Source organism: Tiliqua scincoides, chromosome 1 (assembly GCF_035046505.1).
Source record: "Tiliqua scincoides isolate rTilSci1 chromosome 1, rTilSci1.hap2, whole genome shotgun sequence".
In the NCBI taxonomy this organism is placed as follows: domain Eukaryota; kingdom Metazoa; phylum Chordata; class Lepidosauria; order Squamata; family Scincidae; genus Tiliqua; species Tiliqua scincoides.
The window spans coordinates 212,802,320-212,815,786 of NC_089821.1; the positions used below are offsets into that span (position 1 = coordinate 212,802,320).

General features: G+C 43.3%; 1 protein-coding gene and 1 pseudogene across 2 annotated transcripts in view; both read left to right on the plus strand.

The window, feature by feature from the left end:
• The window catches only part of GRM1 (glutamate metabotropic receptor 1), a 250,976-nt gene that overhangs the window by 23,966 nt on the left and 213,543 nt on the right, over positions 1-13,467 (plus strand). The gene's annotated exons all lie outside the window — the stretch shown is intronic.
• LOC136637547 (5S ribosomal RNA) lies at positions 4,565-4,684 on the plus strand (annotated as a pseudogene).

Sequence of the window (13,467 nt, forward strand, 5' to 3'; positions counted from 1 at the left end):
AGCCCTTAATAAGATTGGGTTGCCTGTCTCATTGTAAGACTGGTAAGGCTGAACAGCAACTCATCTAAAGTCACTCTGTGAGCTTTATGGTGAGTTACAATGTGAACCTGAGGTTCTCAGTGCCATATCTAGCACTCTATCCAAACATGGTGCCACACTGTCTCTCGTCTGCCCCTACTTTGATAATATCACTGGCGCTGACTGATGGATATAAACCCACATTGCTATCTCAATCACTTTCAGTGAAGCATAACAAAACCTGAGAGCTTGCAGGACAAAGTAGAAAAAGTCTTGTTGGCTCCTTACGGACAAACAGATTTCTTGTGGTATAAGCTTTCAAGATCCAGAGTACACTAAGACAGAGAGACAGACAGATATATACATATTACATAAACATGCATAACAGTACAAAGAAAAATGTTTCTTTGAGGGGATAAGTGGGTCAAAAGTTATGAAATGCAAGACAAACTATGGACTGTGATGCAGAAGAAAGCCTTATACTGAGTCCGATCATTGGTCCACCCAGCATGGCATTGTCAACTCTACTCAAAATACCCATCAAGGTTTTAGACAGAGGTTTTTCACAGCATGCCAGAGATTAAAGGTGCCTGTAAAGCAAGTGTTTGAGCCCCTTCCCTTTCCTCTATGCAGAGCTCTAATGTATACAAAACAAGATAACCAGTCATATCTGCCCCACCTGTCACAAGGGTTTGTAAGGAAGAGGACATTAAACGGGCAAAGAGTAGGTGCAGCTCTGGAAGAAATCAGGTATTGAGAAGAGCATGGTGGGAAATCCCCCCCCCCCCAAACCTGAAATGTCACCACAGCCTTGTTCTTTACAAAGTGAAAGCGCTACATTTTCCACTAATTCATTTTGACAGATGCCGACACCTATAACAAAATGTGACTAAGTGGATGTGCTTTGGGAAATGAATACTAAGAGATTCCCCCCCCCATATTATGATGGCAACGAAGCAGGTAATTCGTTAACACCAAAAGTTGTCTCTTTCTGGTGATGAATTGCTTGTCTTCTGTAAATTCCAATAGCCAGTTCATAAACTCAAAGAAGAGGTAAATGACAAAAAGCACAGAGGTCATCTTTTTGCCTGTCCAGGGTGACATGGCAAATGAGGCTTACAGCCTAATTCTAAGCATATTTACTCAGTAGTCAGTTCCACTGACTGCAATAGAGCTTACTCTTAGGTAAGTGTGTGTAGGTTTACAGCCTTACAGACCTTGCCTGTGCTGAGGTCTCTATGCTCTGGAAGCTCCTCTCATATGGTTACAAGCAGGGATGGGAACTCGAGTCATGTGACTCGAGTCCGAGGCATGAAAATCAATGTTTTTCACTGACTCATGTACACTCAAGTCAGCTGCGCCAATGACATTGGCATTGTCTCAAGTCTGAGGTCACTGACTCAGCACTCATTTCCCACACATGCAGACTCAAGTCTGTCTGGGTGTGCTTGCTTACTTTTTTGCAGTATGAAAGACCTTGTGGGGACATCATTCAGACTGGGAGAGCAGCAGGGAAGTTCCAGCCAGGAGGCAGGGAAGGGTTAATGTTTGCTTTTGCATTCGAGCAGGAGGGGGGGAAGGTGGGAGCAGCTGTCTTGCCCATCTCTGAAGGAACCAATGATCACTGCATGAAGGATGTGCGATCTGATATTTTTCTTTGGATGAGGGAGGGCAGAAGGAAGAGCCCAAGGGGTTTCTTGCCTTGGAATTGGCTGGAGAAGCCCAGCAAAAAAGGAGGCAGGAAGTGGGGGGGGGAAGCAATCATGAGCTCCGTTGTTACTTGGGAGGAGGAAGTCTCATTGAATGACCAGCACGAACTACTTCTGAATAGTGCTGCAAAGGATTGGGTCTTCCTGGTAAGACTCACAGGTGCTGCGCATGACTCCCTTGCCACTTCTGTCCCTGCTCTCATGCAGTCTGTCCCACCCCTTCCTGCCCTGTTTACAGATGGGATGGAGACAGCAGGGGAGTGTTTAAAGAGAACTCCAACACACACACACACACACACACACACACCCTGGCAGCGGCTCAGTTTTTTTTTCCATGTCTGATACATGTATCAAAAAGACTCATGACTCAAGTCTTTTCAAGTTGTAAAAACACTCTGGGTGACTCAGAAAGTGCCTCCATAATGAGTTGCAGAAGGTGGAGACTCGTAACTTGATTTGAGTCAAGCTGTGCCTGACTTGCCCATCCCTGATTACAAACCTCAATAGAATCACTAATTCTAATTTTTAGATTTTTACTAATTTTTAGATTGTGAGCCCTTTTGGGACAGGGAGCCATTTAGTTATTTGATTTTTCTCTGTAAACTGCTTTGTGAACTTTTAGTTGAAAAGCGGTATATAAATACTGTTAATAATAATAATAATAATAATAATAATAATAATAATAATAATTCTTGGACAGCTAGCAAGTGTTCTGACTGAGTGAATTCTTCTGTATCTTGGGTATCTCCTGTGGATAGGCGTATTACCAAGATGTGATGGACCCCTTTCAGGATCTCCTGGACTTGTCAGCTCACATTTCCATGAAGTTTAAGACTGGGCTATACATTACATTTGTTACAGAGTTCTGCATATCTGTGCTGAGCTTCTACTTCCCTGCCATGAGTTTCGCAATCCCCAGGGTGGGCCCATCCATGAGACCAACTGAACCAGTTGACTCAGGCAGCATATTGATTGGGGGGCCCTCCCTTCTCTGTCCACCTACTTTCCCCCACTGCCTCTCTTCTCTCTGAATTGGAAAAAGGATGAAGATGAAATGTGGAAGGGAGGAGAGTGCTGAGCTAGAACGTTGGAGAATAGGAAGATCAGAGACTGGCACATCATTGGGTAAGGGGGGCAGCATTTGGCATGCCACCTCAGGCATTAGGTCTAGGTCCCATCCTATCAATCCCTACTCTAGAGTCAGTGCCACCAGAGCCAATGGATTCTGGCACACTTGTGTCACTTTTTTGTTGTTTATTGTATTTGGTATGCAAACTGGGCTTTTCCCCAGCAAATGTTTTGAAGGCTGCTCCATACATTACCTGGAAGAGCAGGGAGGCCTTGCAAATGCCACCATAGAATAAAAATGTGGAAACAATAAGACATTCATTTTTCCTTCTTTTCCTGCTTTTTGGTAATGCATGACCTAATTTGATTTATCGACAGCATTTTCTAAAAGCTTTCATTCTAGTCTGAAGCCTCTTTTTATTGGTTTGAAATTCTCACATTGCTTACCCATTTAAGCAGGAGATAGGAGATGAAATAAGATGACTTAAGAGTAGGTTTGTTGTGTTTGCTGAAATTTCTTGAGGGCAATTTCTTACACTGCACTTCCAGGATAAAACTTCTGAGCCACAACAACATTCTAGGAAGAGCATATCATTCAAATAACATTCAAAGAGGAATTAAAATCACCATTATTTTTCTTAATAGATTTGGTATTCATAACAAATATAAATAAGGCTTATTCAAGATGTTTCCCCATATCTTCATGGAAATGAAATGAAATTTTGTTTACAGGTTGGGAAAAATACTTCTACATTGTCTATTTCAAAATATAAATGTCATTCTGTTTCCTAAATTTACCTTTGCTTTCCAGCTTTGTTTTACAGCTTCCTCAGATGCCCATGAAATATTTTCCACATCACCACCTTGAAGTTTTTATGAAAAGCAGTATAGACATTTTTAAAATAAAGGATTGTACAAATATCGTACAGTGAGCTATAGATTACCTTGGTTGCCTCATTTCTAATTTCCTCATAGACTGGAGATTTGCTACAGAGTATCAGTGTCAAGTCTGATAGTACTGGTAGGACATTAACCAAATAATATTTATTTCAATTGTTTTAAATTTATCCAGGTTCTGTATAAGGATCCCTATAAGGATCCAGGTTTAAGTCTGAATCATTATTTGCCCCCAACATATTGCCTGCTATCAGAAACATTACAACAGGTAATATGAACAGGTATGGTTCATATCAACGTTCAGTGTTTGAAAGTGTCTTCAAATGGATTCGAAGAGTCAGACTGAGGCCTAGAGGGCAATATAGTAACTCAGTGGATGAATATAGGCAATCTTTCACCCAGCTGTTACTTATCGCGGTAAGCATTTAGCCAGTTCATAAAGTGGTCAGATGAAATATACTGTCAAGTTGTGAGGAGAATTGTGCCACTCATCTGTTTCTTCACATTTCTGATTAGGTGGGAAGTGTAGTCAAGTTCTGTGTCTGTTATGTGTGCCAATAAAGGTCTGCCTAAGTCTGAGTCTAGTAGAATTCTCCTTAGTTTATAACCCCATATATCAATTTGTTCCTGTGGCAACAAAGACTGGCTGTAATCAAACAGCTATTTGCAGATGTCAAAGATGGATTTAAATATATATTTTAACACAGTGTTTCTCAAGCAGTGGTACTGTCCAGTGGTGCTTGAGGTATTGTGCAGTGGTACTTGCAGGACCCCCAAACAGCTAGACCAGCAGTGCAGTGTGACAAGCAGCAGCCGGAGTCTTGGCTCAGTGTGCAGAGCTCCTGCATGTACTTTTCATGCACCCAAAAAAGCCCTGCAGCAACTGTTACCCTGCACATGCCTGATCATGTCTGATCTCGGAAGCTAAGCAAGGTCAGGCCTGGTTAGTACTTGGATGGGAGACCGCCTGGGAATACCGGGTGTTGTAGGCTTATACAATAGTCTTTCAAGACTGAAGGTTGCCAACCTATGTGAAAAAGCCCTCCCGTCCTCCCTCTTACCTGTGTTTGTTGTTCTCAGTCTGGCCTCCCAATCTGCAAGTCACAGGCGGTGACATCATCACCAGTTACTTCTGGTGGTACTTCCGACAGGTGGACCATGTGAGTGGTACGGTGGGGGACAAACATTGAGAAACACTGTTTTAACACTTGGTCTGACAATGATGACCATATCTCTTATTCCTATTGTATACCGCAACTATATTTTACCATTAATAAATAATTAATAAAGTCCTGTTAATAAGTAATAAAGTTCTTACAGTCTGGAAGATATTTTTGAGAGCGCTGACAAAGTGGGGTGATTTCTCAGACTCTTCATTAAGTTATTCCATGCTGGTGTCATTCTGCCAGGTTGTAAGGACAATTTTATCATGCATCTGGTATGGGTACATAAAATTGCATGGTAAATGTGCAAAAAAAAAAAAATTGTTATGTTTTGGTTATATAACCACCCCAACAACTGGCTTACAAAGTGGTCTCATGCACACCGTGCTGCACTATCACATTAGAAGTGCATCTGTATTAGTTCATAGACAATGAAATGAAAAAGAAAATTGTGCAATAATCTGTTCTGATGTTTTCATTATGGATGTCCTCCTTTTGGGGTCCCATGCTCAAGACCTGTGTGACCTGGTGGGTGCAATTCTCAGGCTTGTGTCACCTGGTTCATCAGGGCACAGATGCCATAGCTGGGTGGAATTCTTAGGAAGCTGGCCATCAACAGTAGGGTCTTGTCTCACACAGTGGCAGGGCTGGGGGATCCTGGGTAACTTTGGGGCTGTTCTCATGCCACCCTGTGTGGTTCATGGCCAGTTTCCTCCTTCCTCTGCTCAGTCTGGTGCCCTTCCTGCCCTAGTCCTCTGGCTTAGTTATTCTCCCGCTAACTCCCTGCCCCACTTCTTATTCAGGTTTAGGTGTGCCCCCTTGAGAGAAGAACCACCATCATGTGGCCCTGTGACCCCTGCACAAAATGCTTGCACAATCAGAAGTTGCAGTGCAGGGCTGAGCTTCCCCATATGGATTACTCATCTTCCAGTGAAGTAGGAGTCTGGTTTGGCTGAGTTCCCACAGTTCCCCAGAGACTGTGAACAAAGCCTCAGAAATAAACCTCAGCCCGGCAGCATCAAACTGCAGTGAAACTGTTTCTCCATCAATTTGGTCCACTCACACCCCCACCATGTCCTTCCTGACCCTTTGCGATGTTGAACTTCTCCCATGGGAGGAGGACAGGGGGTGCGTTATGAGGCTTTTTGGGTCTATAAAACTATGCCAGCGCAATCCTATGCATGTCTACTCAGAAGTAAGCCCCATTGTGTTCTATGGGGCTTGCTCCCAGGAAAATATGTTCAGTATGGAATTGTTGCCTTACGAAACATTTATTTGAACTTACTTTGAAGTAAATATGCTTAGAATCATAGCCCTAATTATGTCTTCACATGCTGCAAAATTTAGCAGCCATTAGCCAGGCAAATTTATTAGCTCTTCCCCAGTCAATGTTTTACCAACAACTTTATGAACCCTGAGTGCTGACTCAGTCACTTTTCTTTCCTGATAGATATACAGTGCCTGCTGACAAGAACAAGAAGTTCCTCTTGCATAATCAAGTGTATGATCACTCCACAGTAGTTTTTTCTTGCCATTTAAATAGCCAAAGTAATACCGGGGGGGGGGGGGAAGAGAGAGAGAATATCCATGACCATTAAAGCACTTTTCACATGCTACATTGACCACATGGGGAGAGTAGATTGGGCTCAGTCATGCTGTCCCCACTCCCAGCCCCTACATGTTCAGCATCAACTTGTGATCACAATTGTGTGATCAGGAACCTCAGAGACATTGGGCTGCTAACAAGTCAGAAGGAGCCCTATGTGCCTATATGGTATGTACATGGGGTCCATGCACACATTAAGCCGAACACAATGCAGACAGGAGTGGTAAGCACATCTGATCTTACTCCACGCTCTCTATGTGTTCCCTGTAATTTGTGAAAAGTGCTATAGTTATTGCAGATCATGCTAACTTCAGAGATTACAACCTTTATCTTTCACAGGTCGAACACTGCACAGGACACTGAAAGTGCAGGTTTGCTTCCTGTGAATCTTCATATTCATGTAAAAAAAATTTCCAGGTTATTACTAAAATCCTTTGAACCTTCAAAACTGGAAATTTTGCACAAACAGGATTTTAAAGAACTGACTGCAGTTTGAATGGGAATGCTACTCCCACTCTCCTTCAGCATAAGGACACTTGATGCATTTCAATAAAATCTTCATCAGGGTCTATGGCATTTGAGCTTTTTCTCAACAGTGTGAGGAAGTGATCGATGCTGGGGGAAAAGACTCTCAGAGAATGGTTTTCAAAGGACTAACCACTGAAGAAAAATGTCTGATACCCTTTAAGGGCTTTTCACCTAAGCTCCTATTTTTGAGAAAGATGCCTATGAAGAAGGTTCTAAAAAGAAAAATCTGAGGGAAATGAAGTTTCAAATGACAGCAGCTCTGATAGTGACTTTATCAAAATGTGCCAGACTTCCTATGAATGTCTTTTATAAGGATAAGCATTTTGCCTTAGCACCAACTTGAGACTTGGTTTCTATTTGCCAGTGCCCTGTACCATTTGTCAGCTTCTCTACCCCATCACTGATCTTAGCTTCTGAAAGAAGAACTCTAGCTTTTCTGGATGCTATACTGACAGTCCACTGTGAGTACATAAATGGCCTCCAAGCAGCTGCGTCCCTCCCCATGGGCTTAAGAGAGTTTGGCCATGCCTAGTCTAAGAATAAAGCCACTGTACTGTGACTTAAGAGAGCTGAGTCACTGCACACTTCATAGGTTCATTTCACTCGGAGCTTGGGGTTAAGTTTCATTGCATGCAAACCATTTTATTTCTTTCTAGCCTTCATGCAAATACAGTAAAGAAGTAAAATATGATTGACTGTCTAGAGCAGGGGTCTCTAAACTTTTAGGCCAGAGGGCCACATCAATTATCTGGCATGGTGTTGGGGGTTGGAAAAATAAACGTTAAAAATAAAATTTAAATAAATACATTAGAAAGCCTCAGAAAGCCTAAGTCCTTCAGACAGTCCAAAAACATCACTTCTGGTTTTTCAGGAAAACTAGGAAGTGATGTTTTTAGGTATTGAGAAGGCATTCCGAGGGGAGGTGCATGGTCTCCCTGGCCCTCAGAACACCCTCCAGATGCAACTGGAGCACAGCTCTGGACACATTCAGTTGAGCGGGCCAGAGGCTTGCAGGGAACCAGAGGCATGCTGCAGGCTGGATAGAGGCTTGTCACAGGCCACATCTGGCCCCAAGCCAGAGTTTGGAGAAAGCAGCAATTTTCAATCCTTTTCATCTCACAGCACACTGACAAGGCACTGGTTTTTTTACAATTGACAAAGCACACCACACTGCCAGTAGGAGGTGCACATCCCACAGTGGCCTTAACTAACAAATGACCCTCACCCATACTGCTCTGCCACACCTGCAGACCATTTGTTGCATACCAATGTGCCACCGTACAGTGGTTGAAAATCGCTAATCTAGAGCAGTGGTTCCCAAACTTTTTAACACCGGGACCCACTTTTTAGAATGACTGTCAGTCAGGACCCACCTAGGTTTATCAGACTTTAAAAACAGAAGATCTATAAAGAAATAATATTTTATTTATTCATAAGTAATAATAACCAGAAAAAAGACCCTCGCATGTTTATCTCTATATATACATGCATGTAAACTGCAGGAGCTTTTTGCAGGGTGATTAGCAGCTGCAGTACCTGATTTTTGAATAGCCTCAGGGCTTGAGGCAATTAGTTATCTGATTAGTTATCTGAAATCCACAGCCTTTGGAGCCAGTGGACTCACCAGTGTGTTCTGACTTACAGTTGGAGCAGGGGTGTCCAAAGTTTTTGGCAGGAGAGCTACATCAGCTCTTTGACACTGTGTCAGGAGCCAGGGGGAAAAAAGAATTAATTTACATTTAAAATTTGAATAAATTTACAAAAGTTTACATAAATGAATATATTAAAGATGAACTTTTATGAATGAATGAAGGTCTTGCGATAGCTCAGGGCCTGTACAAGGCCTTGCACAAAGCAAGGCTGGCCTTTCCTTTGCTGCCGCTGCTGCATCACTGATGTGAAACAGCAAGCAGTGGAGGGAGCCCTCATCCCACAGCTCATGCGAGAGGTCAAATAGTCGCCCTCACACTGAGATCAGTTGCATTGGGCCAGAATGGGCTCCAACAAATCTCTGGAGGGCCAGAGGCTCATTGGAGACTGGGGGCTCCCTGAGGGCTGCATTGAGAGGCCTTGAGGGCCGCAAGTGGCCCCAGGGCCGGGGTTTGGGCATCCCTGATCTAGAGGATAGTTCTGTGTCCACAGCATACTAGCCATAGACTAGGTCAGGATTGGGCATATGTCACATGTAAAGATTATTTTTAAAACAATGGCATAATGTCTGTTTACAACCACCCAGTATAGAATGGATGGTTCAATGAAGATGAAAAAAGCAGTGCTGATAGGAAGCTAGGCTGATGAACTCCTTATATGGCTAGGAACAGACTCTTTTAAAATCAATTCCTTCTCTACACAGACTGTGCAAAGTATAACTTATTCCTTCCTCCTCTATTAGCATGTCTGCAGCTATGCCAAGATGTATGAGTTATCCTGATACTCATGAACTGTTGGTTATGAATGCAAGACAATTCACAGATAGGCCCATAACAGAGCAATATCAACATTGTTTTTTAAAACCATAGCTGGTTTTTGTCCAGGAGAAATTGTTTCTGAAGCTGGGAAAGCACAGGTAGCACAAACATGACAGCCTGCGGAATCAACAATCTCTTGAGCAATCAGGGCTGTTTGCATTACTCCAGTAATTCTGGAGTCACATTCTACACTGCATACAGATGGCTTTGGCTCATCAGTCCTTGGTGGTCCTGTGCATCTTAATGAAGCAAGGAGGCTGGGTTGTTCACAGGCAAGGCAATGCGTTTTGCATTCTTCAGAGATTCCACAGATGTGCAGGAAAAAAAAAAAATCTTCATTTGTACATTAAACAAAAAAACAAAAAAACTCTAGCCCAAAACCAGCCTGTTGAAGACTGAGCATGTGCATCAGCCCCAGGAGGCACAGAAAAAGGGAAAGACCAAAGAAAAAAGGTAGGGGCACATTGGCTCGATCAAGAGGATCAGGGCCAGGAGATGACAGCTGTGATGAGCATGTCCCCATTCCAGATGTCCCCCTCCACCCCCTGTAAGTTCTTAAAGGTTCTGGCCTCTTTGAAGTTAAAAGAGTCCTGGGAGGAGAGAGATTTAAAAAGATTGGGAAAGAGAAAGTGGATGCTTACAAACCTTTCAAGGGCAGTGTGCCAGACCACAGAGCCAGTATGATGTGGTAGGTCACGTGTTGGACTTAGACGGAAGGAATCTGTTCCTACCATGTAAGTAGTTTTCCTACCTACCTACCTACCTACCTACCTACCTACCTACCTACCTACCTACCAACCAGACTTTCTTTTATTGAACTGTCCATGTTACACTGGAAGCCTGACTTCGTAAAGAACCAAATTGATTTCCTTTCCACACAGACCTGCAAAACGCCACTGATTCCATCCTCTTATAGTAAGTGGGGCATGGAGCCACTGTACTCCAATAACAAGAATGCTGGAGCAGTTGGGATTTGGGTCCAAACTGGAAGCCATTTTTCTTCTTGTTTATTCTTAAATAAATTACTAGTGACAAAATAACGTACACCAGATACTCTATTCACATTTACTGTCCTAAATGTGGCTTTTTGCTTCTTCAGACTCGACTAAGATCTTCAAAGAAGGCACTAGTTTTCTCTTTGCAGGGTTGGTAACGAAGCCCCTTTATTCTCATCAACTCAGGCTGCATGAAACTCAATGTTCATTGTTTTCCATGTGCAAAATATACTCCAGGAGAATTTTGTTCATGTATTTGAATCATGCTCTGTTCTGAAGGTTTAAATACAGGTTACTAAGTTTTAATGAAGATTCAATTAAAATGTAATTAAACTGTTGAAAAATAGAATTCAGTGAAATCAGGGGCAGCCCAATCCTATCCCCCACTAGCCTGTGCAACATAGCGGTGCCAATGGAGCACACGCTGCATGCTGTGGTGGTGGTAGTGGTGGGGTGATCAGATGGCCTGGGAGAGTAAAAATCATTTTTACTTACCTCCCTGTAAGCCACCTGGCCACCAATGAATCTCCTTGGACCAATGCTAGCTATTTAGCTAGTGTAAGTCCAAGGAACCCCAGAGGATGTCAGGCAGGGAAAAGAGGGATAGGATCTTGGCATATGCTGCTGCTGCCAAAATCTTCCCCCTTCCACCACTGAACCACACCTGGTTCAGCCTGCTTCCTGCCCTGATCCTCTCTCAAACTGCCCCCGCTGTCACCGTACCTGCTCTGGAGTGGACAGAGTGAGCCAGTGGTGTGTGCATGCAAAGACCGCTTGTCCTACAGAGACTGGCCCAAAAGAAAACAGTGCTTTAAGCGCCAAAGAAATTTGCTCCTCTGCTTCAGTTTGGAAGCAAAGGAGACGAGGAGGCTGTAGCATCAGCAGCAGGGTTTTTCTTCCTGATCTGGAAATGGGAACAGGATTGTTGTCACTGCCAACTCCTCTTCCTCACCCAGCAGCGCTAGTGGCAGGCTTCCAAGCTTTCTGGCATATTTGTTTCCTTCTCTTTCCTTTGCCACTGTGTGCTTCGAAAGAAAGCAGCACAGTGGGGCCAGAAGAAGGAAGCCAGGATTAGAAGTGAGGCAGTGCTTCTCCCAGGTGCTTGTTCTGCCCTGCTCTGCTACTTTCTTTCAAATCATACAGTAGCAGAGTGAGGAGAAAGAGATGGTGGCTAAGTAAGGTGGCTGCAGAGATGGCCAACTGACACAGAGTTCGCCTGCACCTATGCGCCACTTGCCCTCATTTTGCCTCACATCTGGGCCAGCCCCTGAGGGAGACCAACACCTCATGGAGCAATGTAAAGCATTGTCTCTGTGTATTGTTAATTGTGCCAACGGTATTGTATTTTTATATTGTTTTAAGTTATTTTATATTGTGTTACATTTCACCATGCACTGCTTTAAGCTTTGGAAAAGCAGGATACAAATCTTTTAAATAAATAAGTGTGGTGGCAGTTTCCAGTTTCCTGACCTTCAGATTGCTCAGGTCAGGCTTGGATTTTGGCACTGTTTGCAAAAGGGAAGACATTTTATTGTTGAAAGTAGTCACTAGGAATACTGATGCACAGAACTTTGATATATTTCCACCCGTATATGTGGAGAATCGCTGAGATAACTTGTCTGAAAGTTCAAAGAAACTTCAAAAGAAGACTTTAGTGGGAAGGCAGTGAACCTGATTTTGTCAGGAAGTTTGATTTGATTCATGTTAGCTTGAATAGAGGGTTTCTTAGCTCACTACCTTGTAAACCTAGTTTATACATGAAGACCTACTACTGCTGATGTAAATTATTATTGTACTTCTCTCATGCGTTTAGCCTCACATGAGAATAATCACCCCCAGGGCCTAGGAGAAGGGGGTAAAGGGGGTAATTTGTACCTGGGCCCAGAGTCAAAAGGGAGGGCCCAGGAACCAAAGGAGGGGGCCCAGACATTTCCTGGGATCTGGCATTTTTCTATCTACTCAGATTTGTTGCCTGTATGGGATGCTGGGGACATTGCCATGACTGGGGATGCTGGGGACACTACTGATGCCACATAGGTGGGTAGACCTGGGCTCCAAAGCCTTTTCCAGCTGTCTCCACAGTCCCCTCACGCTGCTTCGCCCCTCCCAGCCTCTATTCTGCTCCCCCGTCACCACCACCCCTGCTCTGTTTCACGCCCCCCTTTGCAAAGGGGCCCAAAAGAAACTTTGTACCTCCTAATAAAATTCCTCTCAGAGGCCCTGATCACCCCCAGTTCCTCTTGTATGTCATATCCAGTTGTCTCCATTGTTCATAAGTCTAGATCTGCCCATTCAGGCTTTAATAGAAAAATTAATAGGTCAATAGTTTAATAGGTCAGTAGTTTACCATGCAACTATCTGCATGTCTACTCAGAAGTAAAACCCATCCTTCCTCCATTCACCTCCTTCCATACATTCCAGCCTGCCCTCTTAGGTCACGTGAAGGGGTTTCTCTACAAGTGCTGCCTCTGTCCCAAGTGAGGGGGTGGCAGCTCAGGGGCAAGCCTTCTCTGTAGTGGCATCAGAACTATGAAAATTAATTCCCTTCCAGGGGAACTGAGTAATACTTCCTCCCTCCTGGCTTTTTGGTGAGTGTTCCAAACAGACCAGTTTGGTCTGGCATTTGGTTGCTGAGTGGGTATGTGCCTCTGTAATATGGCTGTGACTAATTTGACTAATTTCCCTGGACTAATTTGTTCCCCATTGACCCAAATGGTATTTGTTGATTTGCTCTGTTTTGGTTTACGTTTCACTATATAATGATCAACTTAACGTTTTAATGCCTTGTTTGATGTTTTTCTTTTTAACTGTTGTGGAATATTGTACTTTTATTATGGAGTTTGTAAGCTGTCTTGGACATTTGCTTCGGCATGGGAAAGGCAGGATATAAATTTCTTAAAGAAATAAATTTAAGTCAATAGGACTAATTCCTGGCTAAAGGTTTATAGGATAGAAGCCATGGCCAGGAAGACATTTTTTTAGTCAATGTTGTGAATCGTTACTGTACTTATCTTT